Consider the following 27,346-nt stretch of genomic DNA (forward strand, 5'->3'; position numbering starts at 1 on the left):
CCCTAGGACCAACTTTATAGAAACTAGTAGATGTTCTTTCCCTATGTACAAAACCCTAGCCTGTAGGGCTAACTAACCTAGGTTGTACCTCTTTTAACTGCAATAACTCTTCCCATGTCCCAATTGCTTGTTTATTTAATTCCCTTTCTATGATTAATTTTATTAAGCAATGGTGAGAGACTAATTGATCCTTCCTTGATTGCACTAAAGAAGCTTTCTTCTTAACAATGTTAAATAGGAAATTTGTGAAGGTTTACTTGTTTGGAATCCTACTGTAGGTGAGCCAAAATTTTGAAATGTAGGGCAGGAAGGTATGCATAACATCCTTTACACACAAAGTACTAGATGAAAAACATTGTTGGCTGAATAAAATCCATTAGCAAGGATAATCTAAAAATAAATTGTTTCTTGTCAATTTCTAGTGGAGGATCTTGGTGTATACTAAATTGTGCCCTAGTTGTCCATAGGTCAAACTCTTTTTCCCAATTTTCACCGTCCTAGGGGAACCTAGTGACCTCAACTACTACCTCCTCTATGAACTCAATTCTTAGGCCATTAACTACTAAAATGCCATCCTTTTAAGGTACTCATGAATTAAAGAGCAACCTCTTCATCAAATCCTTTTAAACTAAGACAATAATCCAACCATCCCCTTCTTCTAAACATTTTGTAACTGACTACATCACCCAAAATAATTCGATGATCAACTAGCTCATTCCTCTGGAATCCTCTACCCATTGTTGATTTCAATAGAATTTTGACAATAATCATGATGTTTTAGAGCATGGTGAATTAAATTTTGCAATATTATGACACTAATTCAAAAAAATGGTGTATACTTGGAGAATTTAATGCATAATATCTCATAATATCTTTCTTGCATCAAGTTTCATAATTTTTTCTTGTGTATAGGTCTATCACTTGAACATGTAAATTATCATTAAAAGTCAAGTAACTACCTTTAATGTCCTTAATTTCATAATGACGCAATCACAGAAGGACAAGTCATCAACATGTAACATTAAGCATTCAATTATTTCCTGTCATCTCAATTAGCTTTTAGAGTTACTTGTGATTTTAAATTTATTTTAAAACAAATATTTAAATATTTTCCTCCCCCCAACTATGAAAAGGCATGGGTCCCACCAAGCCAAGATACGCAAGAGTGAATAATTATAAACAATACCAAATCTTAACAAAGCATGAATAAAATAAAATATAATGCATGCAAAGTTATATGGTAGGTACCTAACAATTGTTGTAGGAAAGATTTCTTGGAAAAGATCATGGGAATTGACGAAGTGATTGGATGGAATGTTAAGATGGGAAAGACAGAAGGTGAAGTGGAGTGGATGGTGAGGAAAGTACTTTCAAGAAGAAATTGTTTATTATGAATGCCTTGAATGGAGTCATGAGGTATCAAGAGTCAGGGAAGGAAACCCAAACTCTTTGGCTACAAGAATGAGAGTATCATCATTGTGTTGGAATTACTACAAGAACTCCTCATAGCTAACTAGTTTATTCTAAAGCTTGAGGCAATGGCCACTGACAAGTAACTTGAAGTGGATAGGATCAATGGTAGATAGTTTGACTACATCATTAGAAAATAAAACAACAATCTCATATGGTCATAACCAACATGTTTGAAAATTTCTTGGATTACGTTGGTATTTGGAGTCATAAAGGAGTGCCCAATCTCCTACAACAAACATATTTTGTTTGATAAACCTATCATTCCACTATTTTCTCTAGTGTTGAATGAGTTTAGTATTGTTCAATGCAGATTTCCCACATTTATCAAGATCATTTAAAATCAAGATTTGGACATGTTGTACAATAGTAAGTTCCATACCAAGCTCCAAGGTAGTCCTCAATATTTTATATTCAAATTCTATAGGCATTACTCTTGTCTTACCATAGACAAGCTCAAATGGAGTAAAACAAGTTATGGATTTCTAGGTGATTCTATAAGCCTAGAGAGCTTCAAGAAGGTGTATGATTCAATCCTTCCTATGGAGTGCTACTATCTTGGTGAGAATGGAATCCATCTCCCTATTAGTAACTTCTACTTGACCATTAGCTTATGGATAATAAGGTGATGATTTACCATGCCTAATAGTATACTCCTTCATAAGAATAGTTATCAAAATTGATGTAAACTAGGCCCCTTGATCAGATGTCAACTCCCTAGAGACTCAAAACTATGTAAAGATGGATTCATAAAAGTACTTTTCTAGGTTAATATCCGTTGGGTGTTTCATGGGTTTAGCCTCTACCCATTTGGTTACATAGTTAGTGCAAACTAGAATGTAGGATTTTCCTTGTGAAGAAACTTCAATAGGTCCTACAAAGTCAATACCCTTTTTATTAAAGGGTGTGACAACTACTTAACACTCTAAGGGCATTTCATCTGATTTAGTGGGTCTTCCCATTTTTTGACACTTGGCACATTTCTTTGTGTATTTAGTTGCATCCTTGTGCAAACTTGGTCAATAATACCTAGTTTTTAGGATTTTGAAAGTTTTTCTTTTAGCTACAAAGTGAACTCTATAGGGCTTATCATAAAATGCCTTTAATAGATCATATGGTTCTTCCTCTCTTAGACTCTACCACATTACTTTTTTAGGTCCAATATAGAACTTAAATCCAACAATCCATGAATAGTCAAAGCTCTTCTCTACTAGTAACTTTCTTGCTTTGGGAGAGAAGTGAAGTTTCATTTTACCTATGGTGGGGTAGTTAGCAATATTTGCACACCATGGATTTTGTGATAACAATAGAAAAAGGTGTTCATCTCAAAAAATATTGTTAATGGCTACATGATCATCAAGGACATGTAATTGAGAGAGAAAATTAGTTACCGCATTGGCCTTGCCAGGTTTATCAACTATGGTGATATCAAATTCTTGCGTGAGTAATAACCAATGAGCCAATCTTCTTGATATTGCAAGTTTTTTTACCAAATATTTTATAGCAAAATGGTAAGTATGGACAAATATTTCATATCCAATAACATAATGCCTAAATTTATTGAGGGCATAGATGACTGCAAGTAATTCCCTTTTAGTGATAGTATAATTAAATTTTGCACCTTGCAAATTCTTACTAATGAAATAAATGTCATGATCAATTTAGTCTAATTTTTTTCCTACCAAAGCATCAGTAGCATAGTCTGAGGTATCTATATGAATGTGAAAAGGAAGACCCAAATTGGGTCCTCTCAAGATAGGTGCTATGGTAAGAACTTCCTTAAGTTATAGGAAAGATGTAGTGAAATCAAAGTCCTAAGAAAATTCAGAATCCTATTTGAGGAGGTTGTAGAGAGGTGCTCCAATTTGACTAAAGGTTTTAATGAATTTTCTATAATATCTAGGATGTCCAAAAAAACTAGATACATCCTTCTACTTTTCTGGCATAGGCAAGGTACTAATGTCTTCAATCTTTGTTGGATCTACCTAGATGCCCTAGGATGTAATTAAATGGTCTAGTACTACACCTTCCTCCATCATCATAAAACATTTTTCACTATTTAAGGAGAGGTTATAGTCTTGACATCTTTTGAGTACTATTTCTAAATTTTCTTTTGCTTCCTCAAAAGTAGTTCCATAAACAGTAAAATCATCCATGTGGATCTCCATACAGTTAGTAGAGATATCTAAAAAGATACTAGTGACATGTCATTGAAATGTGGCCGGGGCATTGTACAAGCAAAACGGAAAAAATGAGTAGGAAAACATTTCCCATGGGTAGGTGAAAGTTAATTTTTCTTGATCTTTTGGGGCTATTTGTATATGATTGTAACCAATGAAACCATCCAGAAAAGAAAAATACTTTTTGCTAGCTATGTTGTCAAGGACTTGGTCTACAAACAACAAGGGGAAATGGTCTTTCTTAATGGCTAAATTTAGCTCCCTATAATCTACAAAAAGTCACCATTTTCCTCCCTTCTTGGGTACTATAATGAGGGGTGAGACCCATTGGCTATCAAAGATGGGGCATTTATTAAACCAACACTTACTAGTTTCTGCAATTCATTCCTAACTATATCTTTTAAAATAGGGTTCATTCTCCTTTGAGGTTGTCAAACAGGATTGAAATCAGAGCTGATGTAAATCTTGTGAGTGCAAAGCATAGGATCTAATCCTTTGATGTCCATGTAATCCCATGCAAATGCTCCTTGATTCTCTTGTAGTAACTACAACATAACCTTCTATTGGGAGGGTGATAAGGCAATGTTTATAGTCAATTCTTTTCCTAGACCAAATTTCATCTTAATAACCTTATCTACCATGAATAATTGGGCAATAGGAGAAGATTCAATCTCATGAGGTAATAATGAGTGGAGAAATTGTGAAGATTCTAAATGATGTGGTTAATTCAAGGATGATAATATGGTCACTAAGATACATTCAACTTGAGGGCACACTTGAGGCTCTATTCCATATTCATTCAAAATAATAAATGAAATTATTTAATCTTATTCTTGGGAAGGTATAAATGATTTTATACTTATTATCATCAATTAATGGATGGAATTGACTTCTAGTTCATCATCACTGAAATGTTGTTAGATTACTTGGTCATCTAGTAACAATGGTTGCGCAAGGAAGTATAAAGTCAAGTTCTTGGTATGAATACCATTGGATATTGTCATCTTTCCAAATTGATAGGTTGTATAGGCATATGCAATGGCCAACCATGGTCTTCCTAAAATTAATGGATATCCTCCCATATTAGCCTTTGGGGAGAGAACAACAAAATCAACTAGATACTCCCAAGAATTTAAGGTCACTATGACATCTTCTATCATCCCATCTAGCTTAATAGTAGAGTCATTAGTATGTTTAAGTATGGTGGTTGTCTCTCTGAGGCCAATGATATGTAGTCAGAACAATACCTCCTTTTTCATGGCATTGATAGATGCTCCTAAATCAACTAAAGTATTTTGAACTTGGATCTCATAAATAGTGAGTATAACTACATGACTCCCAGGGTCATTGTATTTAGGTATAGTTAATATCTCCAGCATTAAATCAAACAACTATCCTAGGACATGAATTTTGGATCTTTCTTCTTCCTTCATGTTTGTTTAATGCATGCTTCTTTAATACCTTTAGTATAGGTAGGGACTTCCTTAATAGAATCTAGTAATGGTATTTTACTGTCACTTCCTTTAGTTGTTTAAAAAAATCAATGACTACATGGTTCTCTATGGGCTAGCTTTATTGCATCAACCTATGGGGGAATAGAGGTTCTTTGGCTATAGGGGAGGTCTACTAATTTGACTCATCTATCTGATCAATTGTATGATCTTCAACTTCAGTTATTATAGGCTTTTGGGGTGATGGAAGAGTGGTGCCTAACCTTAAGTGAATATCATTCAAGGAGATAATGTAGCTTTTTTTTTGAGCATGTGGTTGATTATTATTTAGATTATGATTAGGCTAAACTAGTAGTTTGGTCTTCTTGGAATGACTATTAGTGGCTATAGGAGGAGGAATTAAAGCTTGCTACTAAGGTGGTGGCAATAAGGTTTGCTGACTGCTAGGCTAGGTATTCCAATTCTTAGATTATTTCCAACCCTATTGAGGTTGTTTCCAACCCTGCCAATGTTGTTGCCAACCTTACTAGGGTTGTTGCCAAACTTTTTGGGGTTGTTACCAACTATTATTTCCACTAAAACTAGTATTCTAAACATTTTTTCATTGATTATTATTATTATAACATTGAAGAGGATCTTGTGGCATTCCTTGTCTTTGATCCCATGGCCCTCATTGAGAAACATAAACCACCTCTCCATTTTCATCAATGGTTTTGACCTTAGTAGGCATTGGTTGTGTCTCCAAACTTGCAACAGACTTACATCTAAAATGTTTTTTCTTTTCTCTAAAATATAGACAATATTCAATCAACATGACATCAACTTCATATTTCTTCCTTCTAGCTTGCATGGTGTCTAGCTAAGTGGCTACATCATTAATGATGTCATACTTGAAATCTGATAGCAAATTAGATAATTCCATCTTGGATACTCCTGAACTACCATTGGACTTATGTTGTAGATCTCTAAGTCCCCTACCTTTATTCACAATGACTCTAGAATACTTCAAGCGTATATTTTGTATATTTGTCCAAGTCTTTTGAGTGATATTTCCTCCTACCATGGGATCTAGAGATTCAATCCTTCCATAATTTAAACCTATCAGAAAAAGATGTTTCTTTGATTCCTCATTCAGTTGATGCTATGTATTACACTATAGGTTGAACATGAACCAAGAAACATAATCTTCCAAGGTCTTATCATGCTTTTGGGAGATTTTGAAAATGTCATCCCCTTCAAAATATTGACCCCTATATTATTCTTTATACTTTGTGAGAAAAAAGTTTCTCATCACATGCCAACTTGCTAAAACACTGGCACCCAACCCCATAAACCATCTCAGAGAAACTTCTTTCAGGGTAGAAGTAAACAACTTTAGTTTTTGGGCATCAATTATTTAGTCATCATCTCTACAAAGTATGTCAAAATCAAATAGAAAGGTTTCAAGGTCTTTAGTGATTAGGCCATAAAACTTGGGAAGTGCAGCAATAAGTATGTTCTTTAATTTTTTGTTACCTTGTTGAGGAGGGATAGGAAAAGGAAATGTAGGTTGAGGCTACAGCTGAGCCATTCCTAGAGGAGGTACTAGTGGTAGTGGTTGATAGATAATAAGGGCAAGTGTATTATCTTGGTATTTAGGTTTAGAAAAGAGATCATTCAAATGCAAGGATTCATTAGAGGATGAGGGTATTTGTTCTTTAGCAGCAAAGAATGGATTTTCAAAAGTTTCTTCCTCATTCTTGTTGTGAGGTTCTTTAGGTTTAGGATTAAAAATGTCTTCCTAAATATTATGCAAAATAAATCTCCCAAGGAGGTCTCTTCTTCTATGCATGCAAAATAATACAAAATCTAAACTAACATAATGACTTCAGGGTTGAATTAGGTTGACACCTTCCCCAAAAATGCTAACAAAAATGGCTAGTTAGATTAACACCTTAGTAACAAAGGATTGGACATCCTTTCACAGTGAATCCATGATTAGATAGAATCATGTGTTTTCCTAAGGATAACATACTGACTTCAATTTCATTTGTCAACCTCGAAGAATAAGCTTGAAAGGTTGGCTACAAAGTATACGCTCTAATTCCTCTTTAAGTCATTACAACTAAAAAAAGGGAATATTGAAGGAGACCTAAGCTAGGAACTGAAATGAAATCTTATCTTAGAGCTTAAAGTAGTAATACAAACAATAACTCTATCTATGCACCTATGTTGCATGAACAACTCACTAATTATGTTATCAATGGTTGTACAAACAAAAAAATTCTACATTGAAAAGAAAGAAACAAGGAAATGAAATCTATTGTAACAAAGCAGTTTACTCACCAAGTGGGCCTCCTTGGATGAGTGAATAGAAAAGACAATCAAGGAAAAAGATGGAAACATGAAATTTGTATTCTACTCATTCATGGTAAGAGATTACATATTATTAGAAACAAGATCACACACTATTGTTATCAAAATAAATCTACTCTATCTATCTCCTAGCAAAAATTTCTTTCAAAGCTATAGTGGCCATTATTTAAAGGAAAACAACAATAATTTCCTAACTTTATGATCACTCCATAAATGAGGATCAATTACAGGTTCATAAAGTTTACTATAGAAATATCATTAACCATGATTAACTCCTCAAAGAATATAGCAGGTTGAGGGAACTATATTTGTGCACTACCATAATAGAAATCACACAATAATCTTCTTGTTGTGGTGATTCAGTAATCTAGTTAGCTTTGACTTAGCGATGAAGTGCTAACATTGAATATGCATGACAAGCACCTACAACATATTGAATACATACAACTTCCAAATACATATATTCATTTCATCATAAATGTTAGAAAAGATACAATGTTCAAACTATCACTCTTTGAAAATCCTATGGCTATAGGAAGGAATCTACCAAAACATAGCATGGATGAGGAAACATTTATCAGCATGTAACTTCACTTCATTATACCATAGAAGTACATAGATTTAAGTAAACATAGCATATCTAAACTATCTATTCTTCAACTTTATTTCTTGACATATAGATAACATATTTATAAAAACATAAGTTCCTTTGCTTAAACCATAGAGTCATAAAATGTTTCTAGAAGATAATTGTCTAAAAATAGGATAAAAACAATCTCAAAATAATGGCCTTTTAGAGGCTCATCAACTATCATCTAAAAAATTTACCATCGAGAAATCAAGTTCAACATCTTCATTTAAAAAGAATTTTTTTTTGCAATTCTAGATTTTTAAGATACCCTATGTTTGTCCTTCTTTTCTCTCTTAGGATATTTATATGAGTAATAACCAAGTTCCTTCCATGTCCAGAAAACAATTTTTTTATTTCCTTTAGATTTCATATTGATAATCAAGGAAATTCCCTCATTTATATTATTTTCTTCTTATTTTACCAACAATTATCTACTATAATACCCACTTGTAATCATACACATTGCAAGTGTAGGCATGTCTCTCTATACACTAAAAGTAGTCTAAACTCTAGGTAGTTCTTCATTCTATTTCATCCAAAATTTATGTGCATGTAACTTTCCAAGAAGAGTTTCTCTAGATTTTTTTATGTGCAAGGAGTAACTTCCTAAATCATTTGTTTCTTATGATAATAAGAAGGTATCAAAGGATTTAGAATCTTGCACACAATCTCATCTTCTATCTTAATTCCTCCAAAAAATTTGATTCTTGCAATAATCTCTAATAATCCATGATGAAGGAGCATCTTAGGTATTTGATAAATCTTGTACATGAAAAAATTATATATGTTTTTTTCTATATGATTATGTTGTTCACGAAAGAGTCAATTCTCTTTTTGGTTTCGTGTTGTGTGCAATTGATATCTGTTGAGGGCTTATCCTAGATCTACATGGCATCTTGCATAGTTTGGTGTCAATTCCTAGGACATATGTGGACTTACCCTTAAGTATGCATGATTTAATATTGTCCTTTTCTTGGATTTTTGGATTACTCTGTCATGATTGGACCTATAATGTAATTAAATTCTTCACTGGTGGACTTATGGCTTAGCTAGGTTTATAAGAAGAGTGATTAGATGTAGGAAAGTAGGATATTTAGAGAGAGTATATAAGTTAGGAGATGAAAGATTATAATTTTACTGACCATAATTTTCTTGTGCACGGTTCTAACTTAGAAGGCCTCACAACTGAGCATGTTGTGGTTTCTTGATAGATGAAATTAAATAATTAAACCTATAATTATGTTGCATCTGACATTATGTTTTGCATGCTTTATCTTATTTTGTTTATAGATTTTGTGTGTAACTTTGAGAAAGGGAGTGTTGGAAGGTTTTAAGTTAATTTTATTATCTCTTAATATCTCTTTCACCCTCCTTCCTACATAAGGTGGTATCAGAGAAAAGTTCTTTCTTATGGATTGGATTTTGGAGAACCATATTGAATTTGGTTGTAGGGTAGAAAATCATAAATTTGACCAATAACTAGAAGAAGGTTACAATCTTGGAAAAAATGTTGTAAAAATTGTTTGAGGTAGAAGAAATGTATCTAATTCTATAATGGATATAATGAGGAAGATTGGATTGAAAGTTGTGGAGACAATGCAAATAAGACATATACATCGTGAGGATGTTAGTGATGATTAAGAGGTAGCACTGAATCCTAATCCTAAAGATGAGGTTGAAAGATGTGAAGAAAGGCTTTGAAGAATTATTTCAAGGGTCAACTATAGACCTATTACTAAAGATTAAAAAATGGGCAAAGATAATTGGGAAGATGAAGATTTAAACATTCTCACTACATATTGATAAGATACTTTGTTAAGGACAATGAAAAAAGATATGAGTGTGAAAGAATATACTGATGAATTCTAAAAGTTTGATATCAGATCTAGACATGTGGATGATGAAGTTGAGAAGGTGGCTACATACCTGATTGGTTTGAGGACACTAATTAAAGAAGAGATCAACTATGTTAAGATAAACAATATGGAGTAAGCATATTTGTTGGTGTAAATACGTATTTACTTTTTACACTTACTTAAGTTTACTTAGGTTAATGCATTATTTAATTATTTTTGCATTATTTTATTATTTTTATTTCTAAGACACTTAGGAGTTTGTGCACCTTTTTGAGTTGTCATGTAGACAACACAAGAGTACGCAACTCTATTTTAGCACATGGTGTCTACAACACTGTTTTGAGTGTCACACCCTTGTAGGCTTATCCTCACATCACCGCACTTACTTTTGTGCTTAATAGAGGATAACCCATATTTGGTGGACATGGGCTTGGTTGTATGACAGATCATGGTGCTGATTACGAGACATTCTAGATGTATCTCAGAGGCCTTTATATACATGCACTCCTAGTGTACTTTGACATTGCATTGCACATTGCATGGCATATTGAATACATTGTCATTCTGATCATACTCTCTCTCTTTTTGGTCTACTATGTGCTTGTGTTTGAGTTCTTAGTTCCTAGGTGAATTTTTTCCTTAGGCAAATTCTTGCATGGTATAAGAGCAACTTGGAGATTTTCTCATCACATAGCTGTTTGAGACAACATTTTCTTCATCACCTTAGCCTGAATCCAGAGTGCTGTAGAAATTGGAAGTGTCTAGAGCTAGATTTGACCTCGCCATTGCATTTGAAATGCTAAATCGATGAAAATTGATTATAAACTTGGCTATCTTGGCCCAAAGTCAACTGGAAGGAAATTTTTTTTTGCAAATTAGAACCTGGAGGCCCCGATTTGCGCTATGGGTATGGTCTTTTGTAGATCTATAATTTAATTTTCGGATCTCTTTGTTTCTCTATAATTTTTTTAAGAATTAGTAGAAGTTTTTTTCCTTTTTGGGCACCAGCAGAGAAATTTTTTTAGCAGACCTGGGCAATGACACCTTAGATCTGCCATTTGTAGAGGTTTATTTTATTTGGTTGGGTTAATTCAGCAAATCTGTATCACATCTGCCATAGTCATACCTCTGCATCATTGAATAAATCATAAAATAAATCGGGGAGGCAACCTACAAACTCATTGGTGGTAGAAGACAAACAATTGGTGGAAACCTCATACCGGTCACCAACCTCGAGTGTAGTTCTTTTCTTTAAGCCTGCACGAGTTTTATTTTATAAAACACATAATGCTTTCACATATTCAATGTAAGATATATAAATCTCACTTCACTACATAATCTTGCATTTTTTTGCATTTCCCAACGCAATCTTCATTTTCCTAGCTCGCGAAGAAACTCTCGCCGGTGCCCTATTTTTCGACAATGACAACAAGTTCGGATACTCCTGCCCGCGCATAGTACTTTCCCAGTGAGGGTAGTGTCATCTCTAGCAACTACTATTTTATAATTGAGAATCCATTTTTTTAAACTCTGGAACCCATGTTTGAAACATCCATCATGACAAAGCAGATAAATCTGGTGCCAGTATTTATTTATTCTAGCACGATTTGACTTACCCAGTGCAGACTGCATTTCATATTTTTTTTTAAAATACTGATAGTCGCAGTGAATATTCTGGCACGATGATATGATTCTGTCATAGGCATATTCTAGTGGATCTTTCATAGACCAAGTAGATATGGTTTGCACACAAACCCCTCTGTAGCTTGTCCATGTGTATTAAGAGTCTACCACGTGGCCCATACATTAGCCGCTACCTGTACCTTCCGCTTAAGCCACAAAGTGCCAAGTGAACAGTACGTAACCAACTCAGGACTACGACATCACCCATGGAACCTACTATTTCTTACCATGTCATTGTATGACATATGAGACATGTATGATCTGTATAGTATGAAAAAATCTGGTCAGCTGACACATCATTAGGTGACTATTTTTTGCTGACATCAATAGAATGTTGTGTTAAAATTGATGACCATTTGGATGTCATTTCCATGTATTCTATAACTGCATTGATGACCATTTTCCTATCAGATTTATACTCATATTTTTCCTTCTAGACCCCTCTCCAGATTGCTTTTTAGTTTGGCAGCCTGACTTTGCGAGCCCATAACTCAAACATTTGAACTCCAATTCAGGTGTAATTTTTTTTGAAATTAGGTAAAATTTCTTGAATTTTCTAGTGGTGGTGTTTTTTTTTGGTTTTGGTTCATGGATTTTGCAAAAATTGCATCTCTTGGTGACTATACTTGCATAATCCTATGTTTTGCAACTTTAGAAGCTTCGTACGAGCACATCTAGTCACTTTTTCAGGTTCTATTTTTTTTTAAAGTGTGTATTTTTTTGTCTACTTTCTAGATCTAAAGTTATATTCTAGAGTTGTGTGGAAAAATTTCTCAATTTTAGAATTAGGCCTTCTTTGGCATTGTAAAGCTTTGATTATATTTTAGAATTGTTGTAAAACTAAGCTACAGTGCTTAAGTGATAGATTTTAGCCTCATAAGATAGTTGTAAAAGTGAAATTAGAAAGTCCACTTTGTTCATTTTGACAAGTGGCCCATTGTAAACACACTACTTATAAAGTGCCAAAGCATCTTTTTTGGGGGGGTCTTTTGATTGAGTGGAAAGGGGGGTGTGTACTGTGTTTTTTGTGTCTCTCTCTTGTGTTCTTTTCATTTTTGCATCATGGGTTTTAAATGTCCTCCTCTAGCTTCACAGAACTATTCTACATGGAAAGATATTGCATGGAGTAGATTAATGGAAAAAGGATATAGTCTATATGTTGATGGTACAATTACCAAACCTACTAATGCTAAAGAACTCATTGATTGGAAAAATCAAGATTGAGAAACTTTAGGAGTAATTAGGAGTTGTGTACAAGGGGATCTTCTCTCTCACATTTAAATTTTTTTAGAATCCAAAGAAGCTTGGGATAAACTTGAACAATTTTATGGTAAAGTGGATGAAGAAAAGGGATTTTAGATTGAAGATGATCTACTTCTCTTGGATCCTAAGAATTATGACATAATTCAAGATTATATCATCAAAGTCAATGAGTATAGGGCACTTCTAAAAGATTGTGGAAATCCCATGAAGGATGACAGGTTGATTCATCACATCTTAAAGAGGCTACCTTCTGAGTACACCAACTTTGTTTCAAGTTTTAATATTCACAGGTTAACAGTGGGATCTGCTTACCATAAGCCTTCCTTTGATGGATTTGCAGACATGTTGATTGTTGAACAATCTCACTTGGTGGATTTTGAACTTCTCAAGTCATCTAAGACCAAAGCCTTGGTGGCTAATGATGATCACAAATCTAGTCAAGGAGGGAAAAAAAACAACAAGAACAAGCAGTGGATGCAGAAAAAACAATCTAAGAAACAACAATCCTCATCTCAATAAGGCAGTTCTTCTTCAAACAAGAAGGGAAGTAATGAAAATAAGGACAAACTCTTTTGTGCATACTACAAAAAGCCAAATCATGATGAGCATCATTGCAAGACAAACAGAATCGATGAGTTAGAAAATCTACTCAAGAAGAACAAGATTTAAGTGCTAGGTACTTCCAAGGATTCAACTCAAACCTCTTCAAAAGGTAAAGTTCAAGAACTTATGGCAAACACAAATTCTTCTTTGAAATGGATACTTGACTTAGGTGCCTCTTACCACATGGGTTCTTCAAAGGAAGATTTTTCTTCATTGACGCAATCACAAGTGCCACAAATCTTCATGGGAGATGATGCAAAGATGGAATTTGAAGGGAAAGGACATGTTGAAATGGAAAATAGGGAATTCAAAGATGTTCTCCACATTTCCAATCTAAGCTCCAATCTCCTATTAGTTTACCAAATCACTCACCTTGGAGATGGTCATAAGGTTGAGTTCCTTCCAGATTTAGTGATGGTGCAAAGTCTCAAAGATGATTCATTGGTAGCAGTGGGGAAGTCAATGATGACAAGAGGTTATAATCCTTTGACTTCATGCCTAAGAGTCCTTTTCAAGCCTTGTTGACTCACTCTACTTCTCAAATCAACTTATGGCATGAGCAGTTTGGTCACCTTGACTTTCGCTTGCTTTAGCAACTTTTCTCTAAACATATGGTCAAAGGTCTACCTAATATCAACTTTTCTAAGGGAGAGTGTTCATCTTGTTCAGTGGATATGAATCTCAAGGAGAAGTATGATAAAGGGAAGTCTTCTTGAGCTCTAGTTGTTCTTCAACTAGTTCACATGGTATTAGCAGGATGCTTTGTAGTGACTTCAGTCAACCAAGGCCGCTACATACTCACATTTGTTGATGGATTTTCAAGATTCACTTGGGTCTTCTTCCTTCATCACAAGAATGAATTGGTTCATAAGCTTCAAGACTTCAATACTCATGTTGAACACAAGTCAAGAAAATCCATCAAAGTACTAAGAGTGGACAATGAGAATAGATATGTTGACAGAAGACTTAAGAACTTTTGCAAAATTGAGGGGATTCATCTTCAAAACTCACCATCATTTAGTCTACACAAGACAGATGTTGTAGCTATGAGGATTAGGACTCTCAAGACCATGGCAAGTTGCATGATAAAGGCCAAGTCTCTTGATCCTATATTTGAAGTTGAAGCCATTAGCAGTGCTACTCACATACATAACAGGTCTCCTCATCTAGCCTTAGATGGCAAGACTCCTTTTTAGGCATGGTGTGGTAGAAAACTAGTTGTGAGTCACCTTAGGGTCTTTGGTTCTCTAGCATGGGCAAACCTTTCTTCTAGGAGTTGCGAGGCACCGACACCTAGGCCTTGTACCTTCATTGCTTATGAAGACAATGTGAAGGCTTACAAACTTATGGATCCAGAGACACATGAGATTTTTGTGGACAAGGATGTTCACTTTGAGGAAAGTTCTTTGAGCTTATCCTCTACTCCTCTCCGCACATCATACATGGTGGAAACTGATAGTTACACCAACAATAGTGCTTCAACAGGTTCAGACATGTGGGGTTTTGTCGACAGTTATAGTGAGAGGTCACATCAGTCCAGTCCACATGCTTATATTGCCATAGTAAAAGGTCCAACACAACATGGTACATCTTGTCTTCCAGCTCTAGCTTTAGTTGACTTGGGAGATAGATTTGAGGACTTACATCTTCTCATTGATAATGATTCTTCTACAATTGTTGTGAGGGCTCACTCTAAACCTCATGTAAATTCTCTACATGATCAATCTAAATAGGTTGGCATGATTGTGGATCCTTATGAACAGTAATTAGTGGAGGTCTCTTTGTTAGTAGAGGAGACAGATGGTTTAGTGGAACAGGTTCAACAGACATCCTTACTAGATCTGCATTCATTCTTTTCAGCACAGTTGGAAGGGTTGAACTTCAGCATCATTATAGGGATACTTGAGTAGGTTTCAGGGCCACCATACATCTTCAATACTATACCTTTGCTTTTGTTTCTTCTTAAGGGGAGGAACACCTTTCTGCATTCTTGGACAAGCTTCTTCATCGGAGCAGCTTTCACTTATTGGCATTCTTCTTTTGTGGGGGGGGGCGGGGGGGGGGGGGGTCCGATTCTATCTCTCTTCCATCTCTCATTCTCTTATGTATATACATGATGTATGTCATAATGGGGGGGTCTTGATACTCCATCCATCGATGCATCCTTATTTATCTATCTTTTTGGGGGAGGGTTTTGCCATTCAGGTTTTCCCTCTTTCCCCACTTTATGGGGGATTGCATTTTCATTATGTACATGGGTACCTCACATGGCCTATAGCCAAGACCCATTCTGCATCTTCATCCTAGTCCATAATCTTGAGGGTATTCCCCTAAGTTGCACTTAAGGGGGGGTGTTGGTGTAAATATGTATTTACTTTCTACACTTACTTAAGATTACTTAGGTTAATGCATTATTTAATTATTTTTCATTATTTTATTTTTTTTATTTGTTAGACACTTAGGAGTTTGCGCACCTTTTTGATTTGTCATGTAGACAACACAAGAGTATGCAACTCTATTTTAGTACATGGTGTCTACAACACAATTTTGCGTGTCACACCCTTGTAGGCTTATCTTCACATCACAACACTTAATTTTGTGCTTAATGGAGGATAAACCATATCTGGTGGACATGTGCTTGGTTGTATGACACATCATGGTGTTGATTATGAGACATTCTAGATGTATCTTAGAGGCCTTTATATACAGGCACTCCTAGTGTACTTTGACATTACATTACATTACATTACATTGGGCATTGCATGACATATTGAATACATTGTCATTCTGATCATACTCTCTCTCTCTCTCTCTCTTTTTGGTCTACTATGTGCTTGTGTTTGAGTTCTTAGTTCTTGGGTGAATTTTTCCCTTAGGCAAATTCTTACAATATTAGTATCATCTAAAAGTTGAAGAAATATTGGCAAAGAGACATGATCAAAGATAGAAGATGAAGAGGTGGTAAATTTAAAAGAAGAAGAGGTAGAACTTATAGAGAAACTAGAAGATCTAACAACACAATTGAAGATAAAATAAAATTATAATTGAACAAAGAACCTTCTAGGAAAAATTGTAACTCCACTAGAGGCAGCTATAATGGTTAATCTAGGAGAAATAATTGTGGAAAAAGAGAAGAAAGATCTTGGTTTAAAGGTAGTCATTGTAAATGTGGTGAAGTTGGACATAGAGCTATTGAATGTATGGACTCTAGAAATAAGATTAGAGGTAATAGAAGAATCACTTTGGTCTCTTAGGAAGTTTTTGAAATATCTAATGAACTAGAAAATGATGAGAACCCTATGTTAAGAAGGATCATGTGGAATGAAGAAATTGATGGAGAAACTATTCCAAGAATATGTTTGTTCAAAACCATATGTAAGATAGATAGAAGAATTTACAAGGTGATCATTTATAGTTGAAGTTAAGTAAATTTGGCATTTGAAAAGTTGTCTAGTAAATTGGAATTGTAGAGATTCAGACATCATAACCCATATCATGTTCCTTAGATCTAGAAGGAGTTTAAATTACTTGTAGCAGAGGAACTACTTCTTAAATTTAAAATTGTGAATTATCATGATGGAGTCTTGTGTGATATTATTCCTATGGATTATTGTCATATTCTTTTGCGTAGACCTTGATAGTATGATAGGCATGCTCTGAATGATGGTAAATTGAATTTCTTTACTATTTAGGTAGATGGAAAGAAATAAATTCTCTTTTTAACTTGGTAGAAAATATTGATGAGAATCAGTGTACAAAATTCATAGTATTTTTGGTTGAAGGTAATCAATTTTCTAGAGAAGTGAAAGAACAATTTTAAAATTAAAAGAAAATTGATTCCTAAGAAGATTGATAAACAAGATGAGTTAGAACATGCACATGAGATTGATTCTTTTCTTCAAAAAGTTTCAAGACATTATTTATAGTAATGTACATAATCATTTACCACATGTAACAAGCATAAGTTATTGTATATATTTGATACCTTGAGCTATTTTTTCTAATGAAACACCACATAGGCTTGCCCCTCATGAAAAGACTGAATTGAACAAACAAGTGCAAGAGTTTCTTGAGAAAGTTTTGATTAGAGAAAGTTTGAGTCCTTGTGTAGTACATATTGTGCTAGCACCTAAAAGGAATGGAGAACAAAGAGTGTACACCAATTCTAGAGATATAGAAAAGATAAAAATGAAATATAGATTACATTTTCCTTGGATGGATGATATAATAAATAGTTTGAGTGAAGAAAAGTATTCAGTTACAAATATTGATTTAAAAAGTGGCCATCATTAGATCAGAATTAGAGAAGGAGATGAAAGGAAAACTTCTTTTAAGACTAATGATGGGTTGTATAAGGAGTTGGCTATGCCTTCTAGTTTAAGTAATACATCTAAAACTTTTATGAGGTTGATGAATGAAGTTATAAAGAAATTCTTGGGTAAGTTAATAATTGTACATATCTTAAGGACATTCTAATATTGAGTAAAACAAATGATGAACTTCTTGAGCATATTAGACAACTATTGCAAAATTTGAAAGAGGATACATTGTTTATTAACTTGAAGAAATATTCATTCATGAAGGAAAAAATTGTGTGTCTTCATTTTTTCATTTTAGTTGATGATTTTAAGATGGATCTTGAAAAGGTGAAAGTTATCCTTTATTGGCCTACACCTAAGAATACTGGAGAGGTAAGATCATTTCATTGATTGGCAATATTTAATAGCAAGTTTATCATAATTTTAGTCATATTTTTAATGCTATCGCTGAAACTATGGGAGAAGATAAAGGGAATTCAAATGGACACATGGAGCACAAAAGTGTTTTGAAATATTGAAAAAAAAAGATTGTAGACTCGCTGACACTTATTTTTCTTGATTTCAATAAAGTTTTTCAAGTTGAATGTGATGCTAGTGGAAATGGTATAAGAGCTATTTTGAGTAAAAAAGGAAGACCTATAGCTTTCTTTAGTGAGAATTTCAATGCTACTTAGAGAAAATATTAAGTTTATGATCAAGAATTCTATGATATTATTTAAGCTTTGAAGAAATGGAGACATTATTTGATGACTAAATTTGATGACTAAATATTTTTTATTGTTCACTGGTCATAAAAATTAGCAGTACTTGAGACGTAAGAAAACATTGAATTGGGGAAACATAAAGTTAGATAATTAAACATATGAGGGTATGTGCAAGATCATGGTGTGCCAAAAAGTGGTGATTTGAAAATATGTAGTTCTAAAATGCCTAAAAGAATTTCAAAATCTATTCCAACTTTTTTTCCACCCATCCTAATGCTATATAATAAAAATTAATACCTTTATAAGCCCTAATATATCATACTAACCCTACATGGTCAATTTTAAAAACATCTTGAAAATGTGTTCTTGGCCTGTTCTTGTGTACTTTTTACTTCAAACATGTAGCTGATGACATTCTTTTCAACAAAAATTGATGAAACAAATATGGTTTCTTAATAATGTTCTTAGCTTTCCATTTCCAAATTACAAGTTCAGTAAGTAATTATTACTTATTTTCCAATGGAGTTATGTATAAAGTGATGATTGACACATTTCTTGAAAAAGAACTCTAACTTTAAATTGGTACAACATTTTTGAAATCCAAAAGATGCATCACATTATATGCTTCTTCTACTATAAGAAAAAATAATAGAAAAATTAAATTTTGCAAAGTTTTGAAGTAGTTAAGGTGGTCAAACACAAGAAATTTTTTTTATTTTAAAAATACTTTAGTAGAAAATTTATAATTTGTTATTTATTTAGAATAAAAATACCCCAAATTTTTTTTCACATATTGGAATGAGTCTAATACGTATATCTGGAATATTATTAAAAAATATTATCATTTGATTTTTATTAAGGTGGTAGATGTATGTCTACTTCTTATCTTTGTCCTAAAAATTTTTTACTATTACATTAAAATTCATAATTTTGACCAATCAATTTTTATATTTTTTAGATAAGGCCTAGTAGTTTAGAAACTAAATTCAATTACCTAGAGATTCATTTCTCTCAACCTCTTGATAGAAAGTTTATAAAAAGTAGAAAATTGTACTTCAAGTTGACATAACCCTAATCTACTAATTTTTTTTGCCACTTAAGAGCATAGTTTGGTTGACCATGATCGTACACATAAGCATGAATATTTTGCATCTAGCCTTGTGCTCTATGTGGTTTATCTAATTTTGTGCATAGCTTCTCTATGTAATGATGAGTAGGGGAGTATTGGAAGGTTTTAAGTTGAGTTTATTCTCTCTCAATCTCTCTTTCAACCTCAACCTTCCATCATCCTACTAAATTATCCTATTATAATTTTATTTTTTACATTTTAGCATGATGAAACATATATACAACTCTATATCTATAGTTCTTTTCGTATTCAACACTTTTAAACATATTCTTCAAGATAAGCCAAATCTCATGTATGAACTTTAATAAATTTACTCTACATATTTAGAGTCTAGAAGAGCTTACAATAATGATTTTATGTATTACATAATTCTGTTTGAGTATAAACAACAAAATATTTTGATTGATGTACATTCTAGGTGAGTGCACATCTTTCCTTATAACTATCATATTTCACTCCATCAAACATCATCTACTTTCATTATTGAAATAAGAATCCTCCATGGATCTCATCAATTTTTTAAAGTTTTCCTTTAAGGAAATGAAACTTTAATACCAATTGATAGAAAGTAAAGTCCACAAAGATTACTAAGTTGGAGTGGGGCTAGATGGAGCTTAATTGGTTATGTACAACTACTTTCAATAAATTTATCAAATCTAAAACATGCGACCAAAAAAAGAAAAATATATAAAAGGATAACCATGCATAATAAAACCACATTTCTTAACTATGCATATGATTAATTAGAGGGAAAATTTGGTGGGAATGATTCCTACAAGATGATGTGCTAAAAGAAAGTTCCCTGTGAAATGAATGAGTCTTTTAGGAGCCAATACAATACAACTACTACATATAAGTCCCGATTAGGAAACTTTGAATCTTTGTTGAGAAATTCTTACCCTATTAGGAGTTGTGAATACCCTATTAGGGGTTAAAAGGAAGGAAACTAAACCCACTTTTCAAATTGTTTCAAGACTATTTTCAGTAAACAATCTTCAAGATAACATATCCAAGCACATGAATGTACTATACAACAACTCATTTTTCCAAGCCACTTCCATTATATTTCACAATAAATCTTCCACATCAATCTCTTTTGTTATCTTGCGCAATTCACATCCAAAACATGAATATAATCTCATTGATTACAAAACATCCACATAAGATACTCAACCAGAAGGAAAGTTTCTTATATTTATACAAAGTCTTAATAAAAGTATTGAGTTTTCATTGAGTCTTGATAAATTCAAAATAAATACTATATGACCATACTAATATATTACATTACATAATATGTTACAAATAATGCTTCCCGTAATGAGTTTAACAATAGTTAGCCTCGCAAGAACAAAACACATGAATAGTCTTCACAAATCTTCATAGAATGGACATCTATTTAAACCATGTTAAACATCGTGACCTTTAAATATCTTCAAAAATAATCCAATCATGTTGAATGATCTTCAGCCTCACAAAAAAGATACAACAAAATTACCAATTCTTGCTTAGCATAAACTCGCTGTAATTTTTTTTGTAACTCATCAAATAAGCATATGTCTTTCTAAAAAAAACACATAAACTAATAATAGAACATAACCTCTAAGCATGAATCTTGCTGAAAGAATTTACCTCTAAATTTATTTTTTGAACAATGTAGAAAATTAATATGTTGGCATCACAAAAAAATGTAGTCATGAATGCAACACATAATTACTTAATCATCTCTCTAACATACTAGCAATGTCCCTCAGACAAAACCATCAAGAATTCATGTTTAACATTTTTCATTTTGTTTCTTATATGATTTTCAAGAGTTTAGTGTATTGAACTAGGGTTATGGGACTCTAAAAATGTAGCTAAAGATGTACATGTTTGTAATTTAATGAGTAAGTTTATATATCCATGGGTCAATGGGTCACTATAGGTTTTGGGATAAATAGATGGTTACTAGAGGTTCCTATGTGTTATAGGCCAAGGCTCGATGTAAATTATTTTGACATGTAATTTTCGTAATCAAGTGTAAAAAATACTAAAATGAATGAGTAATGGGGGTTTAGGTATAGCACTAATTGAGGTAACTTGATATATGAGAAAAAATTATCCCATTAGATCATTGGGAGCATATTTTATTCTATATAAGGCTTGGAAGAGGTAGGATGTCATTTATTCAAGAGACTGATCCCAAAATTTGAGATTAATGCAATGATATTCACTTAGAAGTTGTTAGAAATAGGGATTACTAAGAGAGGGGGTGAATTAGTAATCTACAAACTTTAGTCATCAACTAGTTATTATTTCTTACATTAAACCATATATAACATAGTAATGAAGTAATTTTGAATATTAATTAGTAACCATGAAAAATGATAACTCATAACAACATATTTTGTTAAATAGGGAAACCTTGGCCTAGTAAAAAACCTTGTGGGGATGATACCCACTAGATTATATACTAATATATTAGTTCCTTGTTAGAGGATGGACCCTAGTAGGAGTCAATGAGAAAATTCATTATAAAGAGTCCCTAATAGGAGACTTTGAATCCTTGTTAGGAGATTCCACCCTCTTAGGAGTTGTGTCAACCCTAATAGGAGTTGTACCAACCCGATTAGGAGTTCTAGTACAATGATACAAGATGAGCCCACTGCCCAAACATGCACTTCCAATTACAAGAAGATCTCACTACCCAAAAAGGTAATCAAACTTCTAGAAATAAGTATTGTAACTTGTTCTTTGACTAATCTCTGATCTTTAGTTCGATCGAGGATCACAAAATAGCTTTCAAAAAACTTCACATATATCGCTTCCATAAAAGTTTGCATATAATTGCTCAACACTATATCTTGCTTTTTCATCTTTCATTGCAAAATGACCTTTGTATAAATACCACGCCTTTAATAAAATTGCTGCTAGGTTAGCTAAGACAACAATACACTTTTCTAGCTCAAAGTAAACATCTAGGATGTTGGCCCTAATTCAACAAGTATTAATTTTGTAAACAAAATAATCCTTTCCTTCAATTCTGTTGTCTAGTTTCACTTCCTTTCCTTTAATATCAATTTCATAAAGTCCATAATAACTTACAAGGTTATATAAATCATCATCAACATGTATACAATCTCCATCTAACTTTGCTAGTCATAATATGACATCAGCAACAAGTTATAAACAAAAGAATACATTGTTTTATACCAAATTCATACTTAGACAATTTTTTGAGTACCAAAAGTTGAGTATCTTTATTTTTGAGGTTTCATGTGGGCATGTACATCATGTCTTGCCATAAATGACAACAATTACATATCTCCATCAGCCAATTGTCAACAATCTCCCCCTTTGGCATTGATGGCAATAAAATAGGGAAAATTGGCAAAGAATCAAAAACTTAACATAAACAACACATTCACATTACATATATTACAGTTTGTCCATGTTAAACATGGTCCCCCTTAAAATATACTTTACAATATAATTTTCTCCTCTCTACATATTTTAGAATTTTTGTATTGTATCCCTCCCCCTTTCACATCAATGAAAAAAGTCAAAATGTCAAAAAAATTGTTGAAAAACTATCCATCTGCTATAAAAAATGTTGTCCTTATGCATTTAGTTGATAGAATCTTCTTGTAATCATCAAAATTTTCCGTACGATTATCCATACCTTTAGTCCATGTTTATTTGGTAGATTCAATAGAGGTGAGAATTGCACATAAGGAATCTGATGCAATCTCAATTGTCCTTGGCCTTGAGATATTCCTCCAAAAAAAATTCAAAAAGTTAGAATAAGTGTCCTTGGCCTTGACACATTCCTCCAAAAAAAATCAGCAAAAGATACTTTCAAAGAAATAGACTCTCTAAAATTTGATACTCTCTTCAAAATTTGTTTATTTCAAAGTTCCAATTTCTTGAAATCATTGTGAATACTGGCCACTTGTCCTTCAAAATTGTAAATCTTATAAGATGGATGTCAAATCTAGCTAGATAGAGCATCTAGCTCACCCATCTTTCCTCCAATCTGACTATCAATGTATTTAGTTAGTTTATATGATAGAGTACACTTAATGTACAGTATCTTAGCATCTTGTTGACACTTTTGAAGTTCCTTGATACAAGTATCAAGACTTATCAAATCATTCTTAATATTTTGACAAATGGTGCTAAAAGAGTTAGCATAATGTGAGATTTGTGCCTTCATTTTTGAAAGACTCAAAAAATTGGTAAATTCCTCATCAAAAGACTTTAGCATTTCCTATGCCCTCTATTCTAAATTTTCCTCTATGTGTGACACTTCTAGAGTATTATGTAATCTGTCAGTAAGCTCCATCAAGGTTTTTTGTAGGCCCTTCACTATTCTATATTTCTTCTAAATAAGTTTTGAAAAGGATGAGATCAAATTAGTTTGATAATCATCATTAGTTGCTAGGCTAGCAAGTGAAAGTGGAGTTAGTGAACTAGAAGGTTTAATGTCATCCCCCCTTCTCTTCTTGGCTGCCTCTTTAATTCTTCTCTCTTCTTCCTCTTTCTTTTCTCTTTACTTCCTTTCATTTTCTCTCTCCTATTCCTCTTCCAATTTCTTCTTATTATCTTCTTTGATTTTCTTCTTCTATGATATTCTTTTCCTCGTCTTCATTTCTTTTTTTCTCATCCTCAAGCAATTTTTTCTTGGCCTCTTCTACTTTCTTCTTTTCTTCTTCAAGTAATCTATTCTCCTCTTCAATTTTCCTCAATTTGTGTTCAATATCCTAAGTATAAGGTTCATTCTATTCAAAACCTTCAAATGGATTAGTATCATCAATGTTAATGGTAGCATTGGTCTGATCTATCTACATAGTGTCACCACTTACTAACACTTCGGAGGTTCTTTGCACTGGTGAAGATGTTACCTTAGACTCTATCAATATTTGACTTATAACTATTATAGTCTCACTTCTTAACTTGTCTTTCTCACTCACAATGAAAAAAAAGATCTCACTTTATTTCTCATATAATGTGCAAGATTATTCAATAATCTCTTAATCTCTTCTTTGTCATCAGTCTTACAAATAGTCCTTAGCATAGACTTTCAAAGTTCAAACTCTTCTTCTCTTGTTGCTGCCTTCTGCTCAATAAGTCTATCATAGACTTTTGAGTTTACTATGCCCTCAATATCCTTTAGTTTTATATTAGTTTCTATAATGTATCTCATAGTAGAGATATCAATCTAATCTTTCTCAATAGTAATAACTAAGTTAATCTTTTCTATCTCTGGCTTCTAAGGTTGCCAAGCTTTTCTTGCTAATTGCTTTGACATTGTCACCTTCTTTGCTTTCTTAACTTCTTCTTCTTCATATTCATAACTAGACTAGACAATTGTCAGCAAATTCTTTTCTCTCTTTCCTAGTTTGGTGGCTTGTTGCTTGACCCTTTTAGTTTTTGTGGTCAAAGCTTCGACTAATCTCTAAGATTTATTTTTTGGTTCACTTGGTTGCACATCTAATATTGCTGCATATGGAATGCTCTATTCCAAAGATGTCTCTGCAATAGATACTAACAAAGGTTGCACATTTAATATACCTTGCTTCATAGTTTGCCTCACTACCTCAGACTCAATCTCAGTCATACTAGCCTCTGATAAAGCTTTCTTCATAATAGTTTCTATTTTATTATGAGAAGCCTTCTCCAAGGATGCTTGATGGGTTGACTAGGTAATATCATCATAGGTTCCAAATCTGTGTTCATTTTTATCCTTCTCTAATTTCAACAACAAATCAATATATCCAACTACAAAATCATCACTCAATTCATAACCTAAGGGATCGAGAAATGTTTCTTGAAGTTTTGTTGCTTGAATATAAGTATAATCTATATCAACCATAACACAAATTTCATCTTTAATTCTATCTACAGTTACAGGTATGATTCTAAATCTTTGTATTATTTCATTTTGAAATGTCTTCATTATCAAGTTTCCACTATCCAATATGTTATCTATAGAATGTCTTCGACATATATTTGTAATCTTCTTCATTGTATACCTATCACTGCTTGTTATCCTTGTGACTAATAACTATGGAAATATTTTAAGCACATGAAAGAATGTGTGATTGATTAGTAGTAAAATCTAAAGACACCATGATTAGTCTTCTTGATATTTTCTAGGTTCTCAAGTAGCTAGATTCTCAGAATTTCCTTGACATCTATTTGTTCCTTCTCTACACATATTTTGTATGCTACATAGATGAATCTAGCTGACAATTCATTAATCTTTGAACTTGTACATACAGAGTAGGCAATAATTCTACTAAGAAATCTTACATCATTTTGCTTAATGGTGTTGATCAACATGGCCTTTCCATTACATACTGCTTTGGTATAAGTCTCAACTTTCTTCTTAACCATTTTCTCACCAATAGGTACACTTCCTTGTTTTCTAAGACTAGTTACCTCATGAATAAGGTCGAAAGAAATATCAACTACACTATCTTGCATTCATAGTCTCCCATCATGTATTCTACTTAATATGAGTTGTGTCCACTCATCTGTGTCTAATTCTCTATAGAAATGATATTTGAATAGGTCTAATTCCTTTAAGTGTTAAAATCTAGGTTTCACAATCATATTGTGATTGAAAACTAATTCCATATCCTTGTTCATGACAAAGTTCCACAAGACTTTGCTTCACAAAATTATTTGCAAAAGCATGGTTTTCATCTTCTACTATAGAATTGACTTTGTTTGTAATACTAGTAACTCTTAATTCCTTTGTAACTTGTTTAGATAAGATCCAAATTACAAGTGAGCTTAGGTGTCATCTAAACTTATCTTGATACACCATTTTCCAAATTTGTAACCTTCAATCTATGAATGAAGTTTTCAAATTTTTTGGACAAGCTTAATTCAACTTAGTTGAATCCAACTCGATAACTAACTTTGATCTTTCTATTTCACCATCATCTAGCTTATCTTTTGAGAGGTCCAAGCCTCTTACAAATGTCTCATTGAGTTCTTCTCAAAATTCATTGACTACAATTTTTTGTTCCTTGTCATCCTTCTTATTTCTAGAGTTCCTCTCATGGTTCCTTCTATTATTTCTAACATTTCTTTCATCATTCTTTCTATTTAAAAAGTTTCTTCCATTGCTCTTTCTATCTCTGAAGTTTCTATCCATTCTCCAGCACTTTGTAGTATGTCCAAAGTAATTGCATAACTGACATGTTGGTGTTCTATTTCTAGGATTTTTCTGATCATCAAGTGCATGATAATTCCAAGCTATGTGTCCAAATTTGTTACGCTTATAAGACATGATCTATCTTGTATCTTCATAAGTTCTTCCTTCTCTCGATGTCCTTTCATTAGATCTTCTTTTAGGGTAGAAGTAAACAACTTTAGTTTTTGGGCATCAATTTTTTAGTCATAACTTCTACAAAGTATGTCAAACTCAAATAGAAACGTTTTAGGGTCTTCAGTGATTAGGACATAAAACTTGGGAAGTGTAGTAGTAGGTATGTCCTTCAAACTTTTGTTACTTTGTTGAGGAGGGATAGGAAAAGGAAATGTAGGTTGAGGCTACCACTGAGCCATTCTTCGAGGAGGTACTGGTGGTGGTGGTTGATGGATAATAAGGGAAAGTCTATTCTCTTGGTATTCAGGTTTAGAAAAGAGATCATTCAAATGCAAGGATTCATTAGAGGATGAGGGTATTCATTCTTTAGCAGCCAAAAAT

The sequence above is a fragment of the Cupressus sempervirens genome, chromosome 7 (assembly GCF_028749045.1).
Source record: "Cupressus sempervirens isolate cs-2001-9-10 chromosome 7, ASM2874904v1, whole genome shotgun sequence".
NCBI classification, from domain to species: Eukaryota; Viridiplantae; Streptophyta; class Pinopsida; order Cupressales; family Cupressaceae; genus Cupressus; species Cupressus sempervirens.